Here is a 22,204-nt window from a genome sequence, read left to right as displayed (position 1 = left end):
TAATTGTGTTCTAGAACAAAACTCAAGAATATTTACTGCAATACAAAAGAAATCAGCATCCAAGAAGGTAAAATTCACAATGTCTGGCATCCAATAAAAAATTACCAGGCATGCAATGAAGCAGGAAAATATGACACACAATGAAAAGAAAAACCAATCCATAGAAACAGAACCAGAAATTACTAAGATAACAGAATTAGTATTCAAGGACATTAAATCAGTTATTATAAGCATAATCCACACAGTGAAAAAGCTAAAGAAAAGACTAAGCATTCCTGGTAGAGACCTAGAAATCACAGAAAGACACAAATCAAATTTCTGAGGGTAAAAACTACAATATCTGAAATAAAAAAGTACACCTGATGGGAATACCAGCATATTAGACATTGCAGAAGAAAGTATTAGTGAACTCAAAGACACAGCAATAGAAGAAAGCATGGGTGATTTCTTAAAAATAATTTTGAAATGAAGCATGTATTTTAATACATGAAATAATACAGAGAAGCCAGAAAGGAAAAGACTGCCATTTGACATATGCAAATTAAAAACTCCTTGAAATAAAACCTGAACAAAAATTTTATTTTTTAGGTCAAATTTTTTTATTAAAATATAGTTGATTTACAAAATTACATTAGTTTCAGGTGTGCAACATGGTGATTCAATATTTATATGGCTTATTCTCCATTTAAAATTATTATAAAACATTGGCTATATTCCTCATGCTGTACGATATATTCCTGTATCTTATTTTCTTTATATACAGTGGTTTGTACCACTTCATCTCCTGCCTCTATCTTCCCCCTCCCCTGTTCCTCTTCCCACTGGTAACCACTAGTTCATTCTCTATATCTATGAGTCTGTCTCAGTTCTGTTATATTCATTTGTTTTTAGGTTCCACATATAAGTGATAACACACAGTAGTTGTCTTTCTTCGTCTGACATTTCACTAAGCATAATACTCTCCAGGTCCATTCATGTTGTTGTGAATGGCAAAATTTCATTCTTTTTATGGCTGAGTAAAACATTATCCATTCGTCTGGTGAAGGACACTTAGGTTGCTTCCCTTATCTTGGCTATCGTAAATAATGCTGCTATGAACATTGGGATGCATATACCTTTTCTAATTAGTGCTTTCACTTTCTTTGGTTATATACCCAGGAGTGTAATTGCTGGATCATATGGTAGTTCTATTTTTAGTTTTTTGAGGAACCTCCATACTGCTTTCCAAAATGGCTGCACTAGTTTTCATTCCCACCAACAGAGTACGAGAGTTCCTTTTTCATGTGCCAGTTGGCCATCTGTATGTCTTCTTTGGGAAAATGTCTATTCAAGAATATTGTAAATAAAAGTATATTTACTTCAATAAAAAGAAGTCAAAAAAACAAAACAAAATCAAAGAACAGAACAAAACGTCTACAGGTCTTTTGCCCATTTTTAATCAGGTTATTTGTTTTTTTATGTTGAGTTATATGAGATGCTTATATATTTTGGATATTAATCACTTTTCAGACATATCATTTGCAAATATTTTCTCTCATTCAGTAGGTTGTCATTTTGTTTTGTCAATGTTTTTCTTTTTCTTTTCCTTTTTTTTTCCTTGGCCACACTGTGTGGCTTGTGGGATCTTAGTTCCCTGACCATGGATCGAACCCATGCCCCTGCACTGGAAGCTCAGAGTCCTGAACCAGTGGACCACCAGGGAAGTCCCTGTTCTGTCAGTGTTTTCCTCCTTTGCTGTGCAAAGGCTTTTAAGTTTAATTAGGTCCCACTTGGTTATTTTTGCTTTTGTTTCCTTTGACTAAGAAGACAGATCCAAAAAAATTGTTATGACTTATGTCAGAATGTTTTGCCTATGTTCTCTTCTAGAAGTTTTATCATTTCTGGTCTAACATTTAGGTAGTTAATCCATTTTGATTTATTTTTGCATATAGTGTGAGAAATGTTCTAATTTCATTCTTTTACAGATAGCTGTTCAGTTTTCCCAGCACCACTTACTGAAGAGACTATCTTTTCCCCATTGTATATTTTTGTCTCCTTGGTCCTACATTAATTGACCATATGGGTGTGGGTTTATGTCTGGGCTCTATTCTGTTTCATTGATCTCTGGGTCTGTTTCTGTACCAGTACCATGCTGTTTTGACTACTGTAGCTTTGTAGTATAGTCTGAAGTGCAGGAAGGTGATACCTCCAGCTTTGTTCTTTTTTTATCAAGATTGCTATGGCTATTCGGGGTCTTCTGTGGTTCCATATAAATTTTAGGATTATCTGTTCTAGTTCTGTGAAAAATGTTATGGGTATTTTGATAGGGATTGCATCAAATCTGTAGATTACTTTGGGTAGTATGGACCTGTTAACAATATTAATTTTTCCAATCCATGAACATGAGATATCTTTCCATTTATTTGTATCACCTTCAATTTACTTACAGTTTTTCTAAATTAATTAATTTATGTATTTATTGTCTGCATTGGGTCTTTGTTGCTGTGTGCAGGCATTCTCTAGCGAGTAGGGACTACTCTTCACTGTGGTGCAAGGGCTTCTCATTGTGAGGGGCTTCTCATTGTGGTGGCTTCTTTTGTTGTGGAGCACAGGCTCTAGGCGTGCAGGCTTCAGTAGTTGTGGCACATGGACTCAACAGTTGTGGCTCACAGGCTCTAGAGCGCAGGCTCAGTAGTTGTGGCACACAGGCTTAATTGCTCTGAGGCATGTGGGATCTTCCCAGACCAGGGCTCAAACCTGTGTCCCCTGCATTGGCAAGTGGATTCTTAACCACTGTGCAACCAGGGAAGTCCCTACTTATAGTTTTGACAGTGTAAGTCTTTCACCTCTTGGTTAAGTTTGTTACTAGGTATTTTATTCGTTTTGATGTGATTTTAAGCAGGATGGTTTTCTTGCCTTCTCTTTCTGAGGGTTCATTATTAGTGTACAGAAAAGCAACAGCTATCTGTAATCCCCTTCCTCTTCTGTGTCCCCTGCTAGGGGTGCAGTCCCAACCTGATTGCTTCTCCTCTTTTCCTACTTGACTTTATGTGAATCTTTGTTTACAGCCTTGGTTATAGAAGAGCCTTTCTGCCAGTCTTCAGTTTGTTTTCAGCAAGTATTGCTCCACATGTGGATGTATTTTTGATGTGTTCATGGGGGGAGGTGAGCTCAGCATCCTCCTCCTCCACCATCTCGATCCCTCCTCTGAACAAAAACTTTTAAAAACACATAATAAAATGTGTTGGAAATACACACAATGTATTTAAGAATTAAAGTGTTAGCCTAAAATGATAAAGATTCTTAAAATCAGTGAGAAAAAAATGAACAATTTATGGAAAAATGCGGGGAAAATGTTATATTAGTAATACATTGCTGTACTACAGATTACCCCAAAATTTAGCAGCTTAAAACAACCTACAAACATCTACTATCTCATGACTTCTCTGAGTCGGGGATCTGGAGTGGCTTATCTGGGAGTTTCCAGCTCTGTGTTTCTTGTGAAGTTGCAGTCAAACTGTCAGCAGGACCACAGTCCCTGTAGGCCTGACTGGGGGAGTATCTGCTCCAAGCTCACTCACAGCATTGTTGTCAAGCCTTAGTTCCTTGCTGGCTGCTGGCCAGAGGCCTCTTCCCATATGGGCCTCTCTCTAAGCTGCCTGGGTGTCCTCATGACATGGAAGCTTCTCTCAGTGTGAGTGTTGAGAGAGACAGACAGAGAGGGAGACACAGAGAAAGAGAGAGAAATCTCAAGACAAAAGCCACATGTGTTTTTTAACCTAATCTTGGAAGTGACACACCATTATTTCTGCCATGTTCTTTCTTTTAGTCACACGGACCAATCCTGGTACATTGTGGGAAGGACTACACAAGGGTCTGAATTCTAGGAGTTGAGGATTTGGGGGCCATTTTAGAGGCTGCATACCACAAATGTGAACACATAGTTCACAGACCAAGCAATACAACTGGCCAATAAACACATTAAAAGCTGCCTAATCTCACATGCCATTAAAAAAGTATGAATTAAAACAACAATGAAGATATGTTTCATATATTAGACTGACAAGGATTAAAAAGTCTGGTATTAACAGTGTTCAACGGATGTGAAGAAATAGGCATATTGATACACTCTAAGATCGGAGTATAAAATAGCTTCTTCCCTTTAGAAGGGTAATTACTGATAGCTTTCACCTAGCTATTCAACCTCTAAAATTTTATCCTATGCATATATTGGTATAAGTGGACGTACATGTACACATGCACACAGTAATGTTCATTACAGTATTATTTGTGAAAACAAATAACTGGACACAGCTTCAGTGCCTCTTCCTTGAGCACTAGACTCTTAAATGAATTATGATAACCCACTGAATGACACACTGGCCAGCTATATAAGAGAATTCTAAGATATATTATTAGGTTAGAAAATTAAGGTATAAATCTGTAAGAATGGCATGCTGTCGTATATACTATATACACACACACAAACATATGTATGCACATTCAGCTCTGCTTCTTCTGTGCTTACAGGGTCAACTTCCCCACCTTTTCTCCTCATTCCACAAACTCATTCCCCCTTTGGACTCTAATCCCTAATTACCCACTCTATTGTGTCATTTCTTCTCTTCTGGCCCTTTGCACCTATCTACAAATGTGCTCATCTGTAAGTACTGCCCTCCTTTCTGTCCCTACCCTGTTATCCAAGTTGTTGACTTACCGCTTTCTTTCTTTTCTTTCTTTCTTTCTTTCCTGTGCTGGGTCTTTGTTGTTGAGTGTGGGCTTTTTCTCTAGCTGCGAGAGCAGGGGCTACTCTTCGTTGTGGTGTGCAGGTCTCTTATTGCAGTGGCTTCTCTTGTTGTGGAGCACAGGCTTTAGGTGCATGGGCTTCAGTAATTGTGGCACACAGACTCAGTAGTTGTGGCACACGAACCCAGTTGCTCCGTGGCATGTGGGATCTTCCCAGACCAGGGATTGAACCCATGTCCCCTGCATTGGCAGATGGATTTTTAACCACTAAGCCACCAGGGAAATACGGACTTACTGCTTTCTTTTTCACCATTCCACTTCTTGATGGAATGCTAACAGCTACAGCTAATTGAACACTCACTGTGTGCCAGGCACTAGTCTAAGTTCTTAATGTATAAGTCACTTAACCCGCAAAACAACTTGCTGAGATAGGTAATATTATTATCACATTTTACAGTTACGGAGACTGAGGAAAAGGGAGGTTAAGTGCCTTTTAAATCTAAGATCACAGAGTTAGTAAACAATGGATCTGGGATGCTAATGCTAGCAGTCTGATTCCAGGGTCTGTGTTTTCAATTATTGCTTTCCCTAAATAGGTTTTCTATGTCCCCAACTTCTTCACCTCCCATTAATTTCTCAGACCTTGCAATCTGGCTTCTACTCTCCAACTCCACCAATGAAACAGTACAAAAGTTTGTTTTCAAACTTTAGTCTACTAAATCTTTTTGTGGCATTAATTCTGATAACTCCCTCCCTCTTTAAGTGCTTTCCTTGGTTTTCATAAGACACTCTTTGTTTCTCTTCCCACTTCTATCTTTTGCTTTATCTTTTCTTATCTTTTACTACCTTTTTATCATTTCCTCTGTGGGTTCCTCTTCCTTCAATTGCCCTTTCCAAAGGGCTGTTCCTCAAGATTCCATCAGTGAGTGATCCTCTTCATCTATATGCCACTTCTGAAGTGAAGTCCCATTCCATGCCACTCATCTCTAACCCTGCTTACTCTGTGAACTCCAGGTCTATAATCTCATCAGTGGATATCTACAAACCAGTAACTCCAAAAATCTCAAACCATATCCATCGTCCAGCTCCTCTTTATGTTTTCCTTATCCTTGTATTTATTATCTACTAGGTCACTCAAATAGAAACTGCAGAGTCATCTTTCAATATCATTCTCCTCCTTCTTATCCATTTGCCTTAGTTCCGGTTGTCTGACTATACAACTATACTATGACACTGCCTTGTTGATTATCTTCCTGCCTCCAGTCTGTTTCACTTCCAAGATATACTTCACACTGGTAATAGAGTATTCTAAAGAAAAGATCTGTTCACTTTACTTCCATATTTAAAGTCCCTTGACAGCTATTCATAGCTAACAATGACAATAAAAAGCGAGCCTCCCTAGCTTATCCTTCAAAGAATTAAATTATCTGCTCCTACATACCTTTCCAGCCTCATCTCCCATCAGGCCCTCTCACCTGCCCTAAGCTGCAGGTTCCTAGAACTATTTACTTGTCACCAAGCCCATGTCCCCATGATTTCACACCACTAGGCTCTTGCACATATTTTTCCCTTTGCCACGAGTTGCTCCCATTCTTTTCATGGTTGGAAAATCCCTGATAATATTTTACGACTAGGCGAAATGGCATTTCCCTCATGAAGCCTTCTTTACATTTACTCACCATTCTCTACTTTCATGTCAACCTGACATTATGTACATTTATCTACTATCACATTCACTACAGTTTACCTAAATTACCTGTTTACATGCCCACCTCCCCACTAAACTCCAGACCCATTGGTGCTCAGCCCCATATCTTATTTAGTCTTATATTCTCAGAACCAGGCACACAAATTTTTTTCTGTGATTTTGCAGAAATGGTAAATATATTTGAAAAAACAATTTAATTGCATCTTAGGTATGTTTGCTAAATATAGGCTCAAGTCATACTCCATTCGATTTTTGAAAACACACAACCAAAACCTATTCATCCCCCAAAAGTGAGAGATCCATCAGTTTGTTGGATTTTGAGTGAGATGTTTCCTCAGTTCCTATTGTATCTGGATCATTCTACTCAACAACCCACTCTAACAACAAGCAAGTAATAAGCAATGAACTTGGCTTTGTTGATCAACAGATAATTTTAGGTGGTCTTTGCAGGGAGGTAAAATTGGCAAAGGTTTAACAATAGATTAAACACAGCTGAAGAGAGTATTACAGTGAAATAGAATCAGGGTTGGCAAGTCGTTCTGATAAAAGGCCAGATAATAAATATTTTAGGTTTTGCAGGTCCAGGCTTTTTCATAACTATTCAACTCTGTGGATGTAGCACAAAAAGAGTCATGGACAATACAAACACAAGTGAGTATGGCTATGTACTCATAAAATCTTTATTGATGGGTGCTAAAATTTGAATTCTATATATTTTTCATGCATCACAAAACATTATCTTCTTAAAACTTTTTTCAGCCACTTAAAAAAATAAAAGTCAGTCTATTCATGGGCTGTAAAAAAAAAGGCAGTGATTCAGGTTTGGCCATTGGGCTGTAGTTCACTGACTCCTGAACTAGAAAAAAGAAAATGGTTCAGTGCACAATTATCTAGAAATACAAATGGAGAGACAAATCATGAAAAAATACACAAGAGATGATGAGACATAGAGAATATAGTGAGAAGGTCCAAAAGACCTTAATTGTGAGGCCCATAAGGAAAGGAAAGAGATGACTCAGATTTTTCTAGAACTGATAAAAACACCATCCACAGGTTCAAGAACTCCAGCATTTCCCGAATGAAATAAGTTTTTTCTTTAAGTTTATATATAATGTTGATATATCATACTGGAACTCTAGACCACCAAAAAATAATGAAAAAAAATCATTAAAACACCAGAGAAAGACTTAGACTTACAGCTGATATTTCACCAACAACAGAAACCAGAAAACAGTGAAGTAATAACTTCAACAGGAGAAAACCAAATAACCACCCTCCTAAAATTATTTACCCAAAAAATCCATCCTTTGAGAATAAAAACAAATTTTTAGGCAAAACCAGAGTCTATCATCGTATAAAACTACAAAGAAAAACAAGGAAGGGGAGGATTGTGATGAGAAAGGGATACACTGTTTGGGGGGGGCTGGTAATGTGCTATTTCTTAATGTGAGCAGAGGTTACCCATTATTTGCTTATTTTTATACAGTACATTTAAGCTTTGTATATGGTTCTATATGTCTGTAACATTCCAAAACTTGAAAAAGGCTTTAACAGAAAAATAAGCAAGTTCAGCTAAATAATACTATCATTAAATTATGCTTCACTTCATAAAAACATGATTAAGAACAAATTTTGCCCCTTTGCATCATATGTTATTCTATAGTTAACATTGAATTCCATAGACAGGAATCACCCATGAAGCTGACCAATAAGGCCCAGCCTATTTAGATTCTCAAAGAGTCTATATCCAATAAATAAGAAATGATAGGAATAGGTGTTTCTTACAGCAATATCTGACTTTCAATAGTATCAAGCCAGTCTTCTCAACCAGTTTTCCAGTATTTCCATCAATATTTTAAAATTTTTAATAGATGATTTAGATTAATTTGTTTTAGTCTTGATACTTCAGACAGAGAACCTGTATTCACATAATAATAATGAAGATAATAGCTATCACATATGGAGTGCTTGAGTTTTCATGAGAGTTTAAAATGTATTGCATTCTTGTTATGTTCTTATTGCATTGTAAATGTGATCTCATCTAATAGCCACTGCAACCCTACAATGTGACTAATATTCATAACTGTTTTGCAAATGACATTTACAGAGATTAATTAACTTGCATATATAGCTAATAATCTAATGACTCAACTAGAATTTGAATGCAGATCTTTTATATTTCAAACACTCTGTCGCAAACCCAGCACAATGGTAAATATTGCAGAACATATAAAAATGGCAATGACACAGTTGAGAGTGTTAAAAGGGTGCAAGACGTAATGCCATGCCTTAAGGAACATGACGATATCCCTTCAAGCCTAAAATGCTATGACTCAAACCCATGAAGAAGACAGAGATCACAACATCAAACAGCTAGAGAACATGCCAGCCACCGTACAATGAAAATCAAAGGTGTGATACAGAAGCAATAGATTCTGCCTCCCTCTCTTTATCACTTTTAAGTTTTTTTTTTTTTGGCTGTGCCACATGGCTTATGAGATTTTAGTTCCTCGACCAGGGATCGAACCCAGGCCCTCAGCAGTGAGAGCGTGGAGTCCTAACCACTGGACCGCAAGGAACTCCCAACTTGTAACTTTCAAGTTCATGAGATTTGTATCTGTGACTCACTGCCACAAGTAGTTTGGCCATGAACTATGAATAACCATCACTTTCATGGCTACTTCTAGGCATTGTTTGTTCTTGTAAAAGAACATTGGGCCTTAGCTATTTCTATTCTTGTGATTAGACCCAATAGTGTCTAATAGAGCTGTGGGTTGGGAGCAGGCAGAAATAATGAAGACCTTCCTTGGATTATGGACTAAAACAATGGTTCTTAATCAAAGGCAACCAGTAGAGGTAAGGAATGCTGCTAAACATCTTACAATGCACAGGACAAGACCTCCATCCCCACCTCCCCCCTACCCCAGCAATAAAGAATTATCTGGACTGGAGAACTCGAGGTATGGGAGGGGGCGGGGGGTGAAGGGGAAACTGGGACGAAGCGAGAGAGTAGCACAGACATATATATACTACCAACTGTAAAATAGTCAGTGGGAAGTTGTTGTATAACAAAGGGAGTCCAACTCGAGGACGGAAGATGCCTTAGAGGACTGGGGCAGGGAGGGTGGGGGGGACTCGAAGGGGGGGGAGTCAAGGAAGGGAGGGAATACGGGGATATGTGTATAAAAACAGATGATTGAACCTGGTGTACCCCCCCAAAAAAAAAAAAAAAAAAGCTGGAATAAAAAAAAAAAAAAAGAATTATCTGGCTCAAATGCCAATAGTGCAGAGTTGAGAAACCCTGGCCGAGAAGAATCTTTGAGAGAAACTCAGAGAGAACAGAAGAGAATTTGGGAATGTGCCTGGTGATTACAAAATTAATCAGCAGAAAGCAAAAGCGCGCACACACACAATTGGTTAGAAGAGATAACAACAGATTTCAATTTATAATGGCAACCAAAAAGATATAAAATTACCAAGAAATGGGCAAAATTTATAAAAATAAAACTTCAAAGTGCTGCTGAGAAACACACACACACAATGAAAAAGTATATCATGTTCTTAGGAAGGAGCAAGCAATATCATAAAGATGCCTACTTTCCCTAAATTAATCTATAAATTTAACAAGCCCCAGATTTTTTTTAAATGCCAAAATGATTTTTTTTTAAATAGACAACCTGATTCTAAAATTCATATTAAAAAACCAACAACTAAAACAGGAAAATTCTGAAAGAGAAGACTAATGAAGGGGAGCTATTTCTATTAGATAATAAAACAATTTTTAAAGCTACAGATGATTAAAATAATGTGATATTGGCATGACATAAATGATATGGACTAGGAATCTCAAAAAGAAGCACAAATGCCATGAAGATTTTATATATTATAAAAGTAACATTCAAATCTATGAATAAAAGACATCTATTCAATAAATGATGTTGGGACAACTGGGCAGTCATCTGGAAAAACAAAGTTTGATTTACTTCCCATTTATATGAGTATAAGAAGAAACATGGAATTTCTTAAAAGCAATATCAAAGTGGGAAAAACTTATCTAAGTATGTCACAAAACCAAAACCCAGAAATCATGAAATTAAAGGTGAATATATTAATCTATGTAAACAGAAAAGAAAGACAAACAGGAAAATATACTTGCAACTTATGTCACATGGATCTAATCTCCTTAATTTAAAAAGGAAATTCAAATGGCTCTTAAATCTGTGAAAAGAAACCAACCTCACTTATAATAAGAGAAATACACAAAAATGATTTACCTTTCCCCCCATCAGACTGTCAAAGCTCTAAAAATTTTGTATTATGTGGGTATGGGGAAACTATATTCTCATACATTAGTGATGGGTATATAAATTGACAAATCAGCCAGCTTTGAACTAGACAACCTGATGCACATACCTTTTAATCCGAGCATTTCATTCTACATATCGACTCCCGCATGTGTAAAATGTTTTTCAGAGAGGCATTGTCAATAATAAGAAATTGGTAAGATTCCTAAATTTTATGGTTCATTGACAGTAACCATAAAAAATCAGATAGAATATAAATGTTCATTAATTGTGGACTACAAAATTACAGCACATTTATGGTATAGACACTATGTAGCCATAAAAAGCACTTAAGGAGCTATTTATGGGTGAATATGGATAAATCTCCAAGATAGATTGTTAAGAAAACGCAGAGAGCAATGTGTGTGGTATATCACCGGTTGTCTAAAAGTGGAGGTGGAGGACTTCCCAGGTGGCACAGTGGTTAAGAATCCACCTGCCAGTACAGGGAACATGGGTTCGATCCCTGGTCCAGGAAGATTCCACATGCTGCAGGGCAGCTAAGCCCGTGTACCACAACTACTGAGCCTGAGCTTTAGAGCCTGCAAGCCGCAACTACTGAGCCCGTGTGTCACAATTACTGAAGCCCATGCACCTAGAGCCTGTGCTCTGCAACAAGAGAAGTCACCGCACTGAGAAGCCCAGGCAACGCAATGAAGAGTACCCCTGCTCACCGCAGCTAGAGAAAGCCCGTGCACAGCAGCAAAGACCCAATGCAGTCAAAAATAAAAATTAATAATAATTTAAAAACAAATAAAATAAATAATTTTTAAAAATAATAATAATAAAAAATAAAAATGGAGGTGGAGAGATACAGGGACACACAGATATAAATATATATTTGATTGTGTGCGTAAAATATCTCTGGAATTAGACATATAGAAACAAGTAGCTTTGGTTGTTTCTTCAGAGTTGGTGACTAGGTAACAGGAATATAAGCAATACATTCCGTTCATTGTATATTCTTTCACACTTTTTAGATCCTGAACCAAATGTGACTATCCCCTATAAACAATCAACCAACCAATCAATCAGTCAAGAAGAAAATTTAAAAACAAACCCAGCACAATTGGCATGGTCTTCCGCCCTGGCCAGCAAAGTTTCTTGCCCTTTTCCTACCACCCCTGGCCTTTTCCAGGCTGTCACTGCTGAGGAAAACTGGGAATAGAGAGTTTAAAACACAGGGTTATCTTTCCTCTGTACGCACCAGACCCAGGCTAGAACTCTGCATGGGTTCTCAACAGTCTGCTTTTAAATCCACAGGGGTGGAGAATTTAGCTTATTTTTAAATTGTGTGGAATTCAGAAAAGAACTGCCAAAATGATTAACTAGACTGGAGAGACTGGTTCATAAAGAAAGATGAAAAGAACTAAATGTGTGTCATTTGGCTAAATAACAGCAGGGCCAGGCCGTGGTTAGCACACACAAGTATTCAAAGTGTTCAATCACCAGGAAAGGAGAGGAATAGTCGAGGATGTAAACAGGAGAAAGATGAAAATATGAAAAGAAAAACAAAGTGTCTCCGTCTTTCTGTCTGTCTCTATCTCCAGGGCAGCCTCTCCAGGAAAGCCATGGATGTCCCTTGGATAACATCCTAGAAAATCTTTTCCTTTGCAGAGTTATAGGCCCGCACCAGCTCCCAGGCCAGAGGGCGAGATGTCACCCCAGGGACCTTTTATCTCTACCTAAGCTTGCCTCCCCTACTACCCATCTCCTTGAACTGGTGCTGTCCTGGACCCAAGTGGACACTCTGCTGGCTTTTTCTCTCTTCCTCATGCATATGTAATTAAGGGTCAGTCTTTTTTTTGGGGGGGGATGTCTGTGCAAAGTATACTAATCATTCATTCATATTTCAAAGTCTTACTGGGTGCCTGTGATGAAGCTGGAGAAAAAGACCGCCATTCCCTGCTACTCTCAGGGAGTACATGACAGCTCATGAGAGTCCTACCATCAAGAAGTGACCAGCGAGATGACCAGGTGGACACAGACCAGATTAGCAGTAGCACTGGGCTGTGCATGAAGCCCATCTCCCTAATAAGCCTCTCATTAAGCCTATCCCTGGAGCATACAGAAAACTTACTTTACTGCAATGCCATCAAAAATGAGTACCGTGGGGGTTATTTTGCTCTTTTGTAATCAACCTGCCTAGTCTTTTTAGCTGTTATATCTGTTCCATTCCTTATTTTTCCTATTAGCTAAACTTTAATCCGTCTTCCTTTGAGCTTGTGTGTCAGTGTGCCAGGTGTATGTTTGAGGGCGTATTTATTGATGTGGGAGTATATACAAGCATCCACGTGTGCGTGTATGCATACTCATGTACCAGCCTCTGTGTACATTTCTGGGTTTATATCCACATGTTGCTGTGATATAAGAAAATGCACATGTGGGTAAGACGAGCCAAAAATAAAATTTAAGAAGCACTGTAGTAGGCATTCCAAAACTAATACCTAAGAGTATATTTTAAAACCATTTGTGGTTTATGTTTATTTTAAATGTTCCCCATTTATCAGATGAAGGAATTGAGCTGTGGCTGAAACACGAGCCCCATGTGCTTATTGGCAGCAGCAGGTGAGGCCACACCCCCGTGGGCAGAAAGTAGGGTCTGGGAGAATAGTCATTATAACTCAATTATCCTGGAAAAGAGGCAGCTTCTGGGTCAGGAGATGAAAAATTGGCAGTTGGGCCCTTGACTGTGGGTAAGGAGCTCTCTCTGGGCTCCGGTTCTCTTGGGAAGGGGCTTTGAAGAGTCTAGGAGTGCTGAAGTGTTGTCCTACACAATAGAGAGAGGGTGGACTCTGCCATATGCCCCGCAGCAAAGGAGGAAGCAGGCTCATCGCTGCTGTGCCATGATTAGAGGTGCCTGAAGATCACAGAAAACCCAAACACATGCAGAGAAGTCCAGAAGTAATTAGTCCGAGGCTTCTCTAGTGACTTCACCAAGTAACTGGTGAGTCCATCTCCTTCTCTCTGCTCTACCATCCTCAGCATTTGCTTCCAGCCTCAAGACCACGTCATGTTCCAAAATGACTGCTGTCCTCACATACTCACTTCAGGCATCAGGAAAAGCAAAAAGGAAGCATCTTCCCAGTTGCATCAGCTCCAGCTAGGAAACTTCCCAGAAGTCCACTTCTGTTGCATTAGTTAGAACTTAGTCTTGTGACCATACATAGCTGCAAGAGAGGCTGGGAAAGATATCCTTTTAATCTGGTTCATCACCATCTCAAATGAAATTGTTTTTCTACAATGAAAAAAGAGGGGAGAATGGATATTGGATGGAGTTTTTCTGCAGTAGCTGAGCAGAAATGTGGCCTATAGCAAACTGCATGAGAATATATAGTAGCCAGCTAAAGGATGATTTTGGTGTATGCTTCCTTTTGGTTATACCTGAGGCTGGACCAAAAAAAAAAAAAGTAATATTAAGTTCTGCTCTTGGCCACACTGTGGGGTATTAAAGAAAGTTTCTGTGTCCACTCTTGGGCAGAGGGGAGAGCAGCATTCAGAGGCTATGGTGGTGGCTGCAGTGGCCACAGAGAGCTTTCTGGAGCAGCAGAGCCACTTCACACTCAGAGACAATGTGTCTACACTGTCACTACTGATGGGGGTCGGGGAGGGGACACAAGCAAGACATCTCCTGGAGACTCCCTGAGAAACACCAGAGGGTAAGAAAACCTCAGAAGTCAGCTAGGGTCCCACTGTCCCACAGGTGAGGGTTACCTGGTCAAGGAACTTTGTGCTGAACCACGTATGTGACCTCATTTATAACCATGAGCAGGTGAGATCCGGAGGATATTTGAGTGACTTGAAATAAAAGACGTATTTCAAAATAATATGTTTTGTAAAGAAAGAATTGGTTAACAAAATGTGGATGCATGCATTTTAGACTAAGTTCCGCCTTTTTAAAGCGAGAGCTAGCTGGTGATCACTTTGGTGATAGGCAAACTTGGCGATTTTTCATGGAACTCTTGTTTCATGGAGTAACTCAGAGACCAGAGGGAGGTTAAATGAGCTAGGCATTGGTCCCCAGCTCCTGCTGCTTACACAATATTCATATTTTTGCATTCCATATAACTTTATATTGGAAAAACTATTTCCAGTGCTCAAAAAATTAGAAACCGCTGGCTTAAGTATTAAACTTATTAATAGTGATCATCAGTAAAGTTGGTCTAATTATCTTAAACACAGCAGTATCGCAGAAAAACTGAATAAAAGGACGTGAATATGTTATACCCACTCTTCTGAGGAAAAAAAACCCAGCCTATAGCAACTTTAACTGAGATAAGCGATACCAGTCACCATGGTTTAGGTACTAAAAAAGGGTTCTGGACATTGTCAACTAAAATATGTAGAAGGAGAGAAAGGGATTCTCCATGAATTCAAGTTTTGAAAATTCCTGTTTATTCATCTGGAAAGATGAAAGTGGTGGTGGGGGGAACGGGCAGATGAGTGGAGTATGTTATAAAAATCTAACTAAAAGTTTTGACATAGAAATGGTGAGCCATAGACTCTTAAACCAAATCCTGTACCACGAGAACTTGGTGAAACTCCTCGAGTTTGAAAGAAACAGATACACAACAAATAAGAGGAAGTATTACTCTACGAAGCAGATGGTGAACTGATGAAACCTATTATCTCAAGTGGGCACACAAGGTGAAAATAGAAATTGGGTACAGAAAAGATTTAGACACATGATGGCCTACATCAGTTCTTCAGGGCTTGACCTCAGTGAATGGCTCTTGGAAACCTGAAATAGGAATTTGAGATAAGCTAGAAATGTCTTGAAGTCCATTCTAACCTTTTGGGGCCAGTATTTTGTAGGGTAATCATTACTTTCTACACACAATCCCATAATTCTACTTTCAGACTTAGATACTGGTCTGGGTGGACCATGGACTGACATGTATTCTTATGAGTGTTTATATAATGGGAAGTACTGGCATTTCCTCCATAGTCAAGTTTTGCTAAAGCAGTGGGGTACAACATCAATCAAAAACACAATCCACAATACACATACTGCTGCTACCCTCAATGTAAGAACATACGCCTGCTTTGCTTGGCTGGCTTTATGCTTTGTTTATCAAAACATGAATGATAATTATGACAAGCAAGTATTTATGTCACACTATGTTAATAAGAGCACTTTTAATAATCACTACAGATGGGCCTTTCCTCCTGATTAATGGTAAAATGTCACTGAATGCTGACTTTGTACAATGAATTAAGATATTATAGCTATATACATGTAGCTTTTATTAAAACCACTTTTATTACTGAAATTCCAGCAGGAAAAAAATTAATTTTGTTACTGCAAATCCAAGCCTATATCTTCTAGCACTGCATTTCCTTCTAAAAATACGATATTAGGGACAAATGAGGTTACTTGAGAATACAATTCTTGCATAACAATAGAGATGCCTCTGCAGTTGGGACTTTGAGTAGGTAGCATATCACAATCAGCAGCAGGAGAGCTGATTCATTAAAGAGAAGAGCAGGCTGTGATTCAGGCTACCCTGGAGAGACATGAGTAAATCCCCTTAGGATGGAGTCTGCTCCAACAGTGAGAAGTACGGCCCTTCACAGAAAAGAAGGGAATGGCTGCTGAGCTAAAAGGCTGCAAGTGACCTTCCAAGGTCATCTGGTTCATCCCCTTCAGACAGAAACCCTTAGAACCCATAGTAATTCGAGGATAAGGCAGCCAGAGAGAGAGAGGGTGCATGCATTCCAGAATTACTCCAACATTAAGATCTTCACTGCCAAGAAATTCTTCTTGGGTTTAAACATAATTCTTCATTTCTTTTTTTTATTATTGGGGTATAGTTGTTTTACAATGTTGTGTTAGTTTCCACTGTACAGCAAAGTGAAGTGGAGTTCCCTGTGCTATATAGCAGGTTCTCATTAGTTATCTATTTTATACATATTAGTGTATGTATGTCAATCCCAACCTCCCAATTCATCCCACCTCCCCTCTGTAATTCTTCATTTCTATGGCTAATTTGCTTTCGGTTTTCTTTTTTCTTCTCCTGAGAGACAAATAATCGGGTCAAGTAAGACTAAGAAACTGAAGGAGGACAACCTGCCTAGAGATGGTGAATTTAAAACTAGAGAACTCATTTTGTATCCATTCTTTTCCTCAGGTCTGAAGACTAGCAGATGCTTTTCTTGGCAGGCAGAAGGCACTGGCAGAAGGCAGCTGGTCTATCTGTTTTTAGATAATTAAAGTCTTTAAGGCTCGGGATACAGTGTACCAGGCAATCATTTGCTAGTGCCCACCAAAAAGACAAAAAGGAAAGAAAGAAAGGAAGAAAGAAAGAAAGGAAGAAAGAAAGAAAGAAAGAAAGAAAGAAAGAAAGAAAGAAAGAAAGAAAGAAAGAGAAAGAAAGAAAGAGAAAGAAAGAAGGAAGGAAGGAAGGAAGGAAGGAAGGAAGGAAGGAAGGAAGGAAGGAAAAGAAAAAGTAGAGAAAAGGGGAAGGAGAGCAGCGATGTAAAAGTCTATAAAAATACCGAGCTCTGTGGGTCCGAGCCTGGTGCTCAAGCATGGGAGAGAGCAGGAGGTCTCTTTTTCACCCAGGTAATGACTGTATGAGCCCCATAAGGAGATGGTTAAATCAAACACTGAGATGACTGCTCTTAAGAGGGGGAAAATATGTCAATCACACTTTGCCTTTGACACAAGGAAATTCCTTGAAACTGAGAATGGAGAGTGGAAGGGAGGGAGAATGTCTCCTGATGTGGGTGGCCAGGAAACCGGGGGCCAGGAAAGCATGAGAGGAGAGACGGAGAGAGAGAGACAGAGAAGGAAAAAAACACAAGATTGAATTCTAATCAAAATGCTATGAGGCGTTCACACCAGGCCTTGAGAGAATATTAACAAGGTTACCAGAGGGGGGGGCCTTTAGCCCCAGGAATTATTAGTGAATATGGAATTATATTTGCACAAACATTACCAGATGCAAGGAGCTAAATGTCCTGCAGATGTGGAAGGAGTCAGCATAGGTTCCAAATAGGCAGCAGCTTTATTTGTTTTACCCTTCTTACGAGAGCCTGGGCAGCACGTTTCTGGGGGGTTACATTTCTGGAATGACCACCACACCACTAGACCCCGTTTTCCAACTGCTGCTTGCGCCAGCTTTAAAAATATCTCTGCCCAGGACCATGTGGAGTGGCCCCGAGGTAGGTTGGACAACCCTGCCAACATACCTCCACCACCTCCAGGTGTCACAGTGCTCCAAGGGGATCACAGGGCTCCAAGAAGGGATTTTCTGAAAGATGAAAGAGTTCAGAGTCAGGTAAATCACAGCGATTTCAAAGAGGAGCTTGGAAATCAAATGTAACCAGCTGACACTGGGGTGAAAAAACAGCAAAATTCAAGAGGAGCACAGAGCCCCTTTGGTGCACCACCGTCAGCTCCTCAAGGCTCGATTTAACTGAGATTGGCCACTGCTGAAGGGGACACATCTCATCTCTGTGGCTGCACAAGTTGTTGCCTTCAGGGAGTCTCCTGAATTGGTTACCCAAATCCCCACCACCATCCTGCTGACTTCAGGGAAGACTTGCCAGTATGCGGGACAGAACTGTTCTGCATGTTGCTATCACATGCAGAGGCAGGTGACCGCGAAGCTAATGGCATGAGACCCTTCCAAGGCCCTGCTAGGGGCTCTATCAGTGTGTGGGCATAGTTATATGTTTTGTTTCTTTGTTTGTTTTTAATTAGTTAATTTATTTATTTATCGGCTGTGTTGGGTCCTCATTGCTGCACATGGGCTTTCTCTAGTTGCAGCAAGTGGGGGCTACTCCTTCATTGTGATGCATCTCTTGTTGTGGAGCATGGGCTCTAGGCACGTGGGCTTCAGTAGTTGGGGCATACAGGCTCCGTAGTTGTGGCGTGTGGGCTTAGCTGCTCTGAGGCACGTGGGATCTTCCTGGAGCAGGGCTCGAACCCGTGTGCCCTGCACTGGCAGGCGGATTCTTAACCCCTGCACCACCTAGGGAGTCCCAGTTACATGTTTTGATAAAGTTTACAAAATTAAGTTATTTAACACCAGTTAGTTAATACTTATCTGCCTTTCCCTCTGTCACATTTCCTATTGTGTAGGTTGGCTTCAGAGTTGAGTTGAAGCTACATTTAGCTTGAGTGGAGGGAGATGTCTTATGCGTGATATACATCATTTCTGTGAATAATTGACCCTAGCCACCCAGTTGTAGGGATGGATTCCAGAAACACTTGTAATACTGTTTATTAACCCAAGGAGCTGAGACCAAGGTATGTCATGCTGAGGTGTGCCTGCATCCCATAAAGCCCAGCCCCCACATTAGGAGGATAATGGAGGAGAAACAAGACTTGACGTGTACAGTCAGAAACTAGTACAGGAAAGACTTCTCTAAATCTTACCACATTTTCATGAAAAACCTTTGTAGACGTTTTCCCAAATTTGATAAAAATCATAAAACTTTGCATGACGGTGGATGCAACGAGTTGTGCTGAAAAAAATGTTTCCTAAACTATCAGTAATTAAAAACAAAGTTTGATGTTAGAGGTAAGTTGAAATGTTGCCATTCTCTCTATGAAATATATTACAAAATTCTTGTCATATGAAAAGGCCATGAGACTATACACACACATACACACATATCAAATAGAGATATTTCAGGTAGTTAATAAGTTAAAACATGATGTTGCAATGTTTGTGGATTCTGTGATATTCGTGGTATTTATAGGTTTGTTGGGGTTTGTAAAAGTGATTTGTTGTGATTTCTTTTCTCATTCTAAATAACTATTTGCTTTAATTTGATAACCAGAATTGTGTGTTCTTTTTCTTAAAGAAGGCCTCCACTACTGTAAAAGCTTCAGACACAGTGTAACTCAGATTTGCCTCTGGTACCATGTACTGTGTAAACATACCACTTTCTTTTATTTCACTCATCAACTTATAAGGCACTCCTTGTTTGTACCATTTTAAAAAAGAGGAATCTGAGACTTTTAGTCATCTAGCTTCTAAATAGATTTGAATCCAAGGTCTGTCTTATGCCAAAGGAAGGAAATGAATGCTAGTCCTAACTGTATTCCCCACCCCCACGAGAGGGCACGCTGCTTCCCCAAATCACCTTTCTGTGCTTTTATCTAGTCTGGTTTAAATGGCGTCTACTGACACCCTTCCCCCTGATATCCTAACCCATCTGCCCCTTGAACTACCTCACTGTTAATAGATCTGAAAGATCTCACTGTCAGAAAACCTTTCTTCATTTCCTTTCCATTACTCTGAAATGTGCCCTTGTGGACCCCTCAGTCAATTCTTCCTTCTGGTGATATCTGACAATTTTTTGGTAGTGTTTATACCCTGTGGAAAGAAACGAGAAAGATATTTCAAAGCATCTGGACTGAAGGACATACCGTCTTTGAAATCTTTTTTTTAAATTGAAATTCAAAACACACTCCCTCCAGGAAGCCCACCAGATTAATTCCAGGCAGCAAAATCCCCATGCTAACCTCTAATAGTCCCTTTACAACTTGCTATTGACTACACGCAACCACACTGGATATGTTTGCTTATATTTTTTCTTATTAGAAAACTCAAGATTAGCAACGCCTTACAATCTTTACTACTTAAATTTAAATGCATATTTGGATTCCAAATTTTTTGTGGGAATTCAGTAAAATTTTCAAACTATATTAGGTAAGGAAGTAAAGTCTGTTTTTTTCTTCAGCACACCTCAGTAGCCATTATGCTGCTTTCAAAATGAAAAATATGCAAGTTCGTTTTGTGTAGAAACAGAAAACCTCACTTCTATGGTGGAACAAAAGTTCATTAAACTCCCAGCCTGATTTTCCCAAATTCTAATGTATAGCTTTAGCTTTTTCAATGTGTTAACAGTGGCAAACAAAAATGCTTCAGTTTCTCTATCTGTAGAATAAGAATTGTGTTATTTCTTTCCCATTTACTTCACAAAAGTCTCATGGGGAACAAGAGTTAAATGATTAATGACCGAAAGTTCTTGGACAAACACAAAATGCTTAATACAAATAATCCCTCGTTGCCACAGTGACAGGTACCAATAACCTGATGGTAAACCTTGACGGAGATTGAAGGCAATTCAGATAAACCTTGGGCTCTGTCCATGAACCCGGGTTCCTCTTTCCCTTGTGAGGACAATCTGGGCTCAAGGTCCTTGACTTCCTCCACCAACAGGCCCCTGTTCATGGCCCTCCGAGGCTCAAACCCAACCCCCAAGTAACACGAATTCTGGCTTCCTGGTCTTGGAGAAGCAACATGTGGGGAGCTGTAAAATGCACCATTGTGAGGTCAATATAATTTTATCCTCCCTTTCTCAGGGAATATGCCTGCTCAACCCACACCACACTATTATTAGGAAAACTATTTGAGATCAGAACTCAATTTTTCATCTAGTTTAGGCACTCCCTGAGAGAAGCCTTTGCATAGCTCTGCAAAGAGTCTCCAAGTGAAATAACGTTGTCTGTCATGACTGAAAGAACTGAGGTGTGCTTGAAGAGTAAATACATCTCTATTGGTAGAAACTGTAAGGGTTATTTTAAAAGGGAGGAAGGGATTCTGGCATATTCTTATTGTGTTTAATGAACATAATCTATTCCTGGTCTTCAGGTATAATACAGCAACGTAAAATCACCCTGGACTCAAATTTGATCCCTTAGAAATTCAGAAAACTCAAGATGCATACTTACCCAAATGCCTTGTCCTAAAACGACTTTCTTTTATTCCCTTCTTTAAGAGAATGAAAGAAAAATAAGAGAGTTCCCGTTAGGGAAAAGAACCACTAAGCTTCATTATGTGTTACCAAACAGGGAACAAAGCAATACAAGGAGCTTGGGCTTTGGAATCAGATAGAGCTGAGTTTGGACTCTCAATAGTATCAGTTACAAGCCGTGGAATCTTGAGCAGGTTATTTAACTTCCCTGAATCCATTTCCTTGTCTATAAAGAGGGACTAGAAATCTCTGTATCATAGAGCAATAGTGAAGACTGAATTAGATATTGTATAAAGCATCTGGCAGGGTACCTAATGTAGAGTATACAATCAATACACAACAGCTAGTCATAATCATGATAGTGAAAATAATAATATAGTCCTGTACTACCAACAAATCTATAATATTATAACAAATCAACAAAGGATTTTGAGGATCTATGAGCTGGGCACTATAGGGGAGGAAATAAAATGACTTATACAAAATGAAACCTACCCTCAAAGATCTATTTAGTTTCATTTCTGAAAATGTTAGTAAAAATATATTTTTAAGGGACTTCCCTGGTGGTGCAGTGGTTAAGAATTCACCTGCCAATGCAGGGGACATGGGTTTGATCCCTGGTCCGGGAAGATTCCACATGCCTCGGAGCAACTAAGCCCATACATCACAACCGCTGAGCCTGCGCTCTAGAGCCTGTGAGCCACAACTACTG

This window comes from Hippopotamus amphibius, chromosome 1 (genome assembly GCF_030028045.1).
Source record: "Hippopotamus amphibius kiboko isolate mHipAmp2 chromosome 1, mHipAmp2.hap2, whole genome shotgun sequence".
NCBI lineage: Eukaryota > Metazoa > Chordata > Mammalia > Artiodactyla > Hippopotamidae > Hippopotamus > Hippopotamus amphibius.
Note: the sequence above shows the minus strand (reverse complement) of the source record.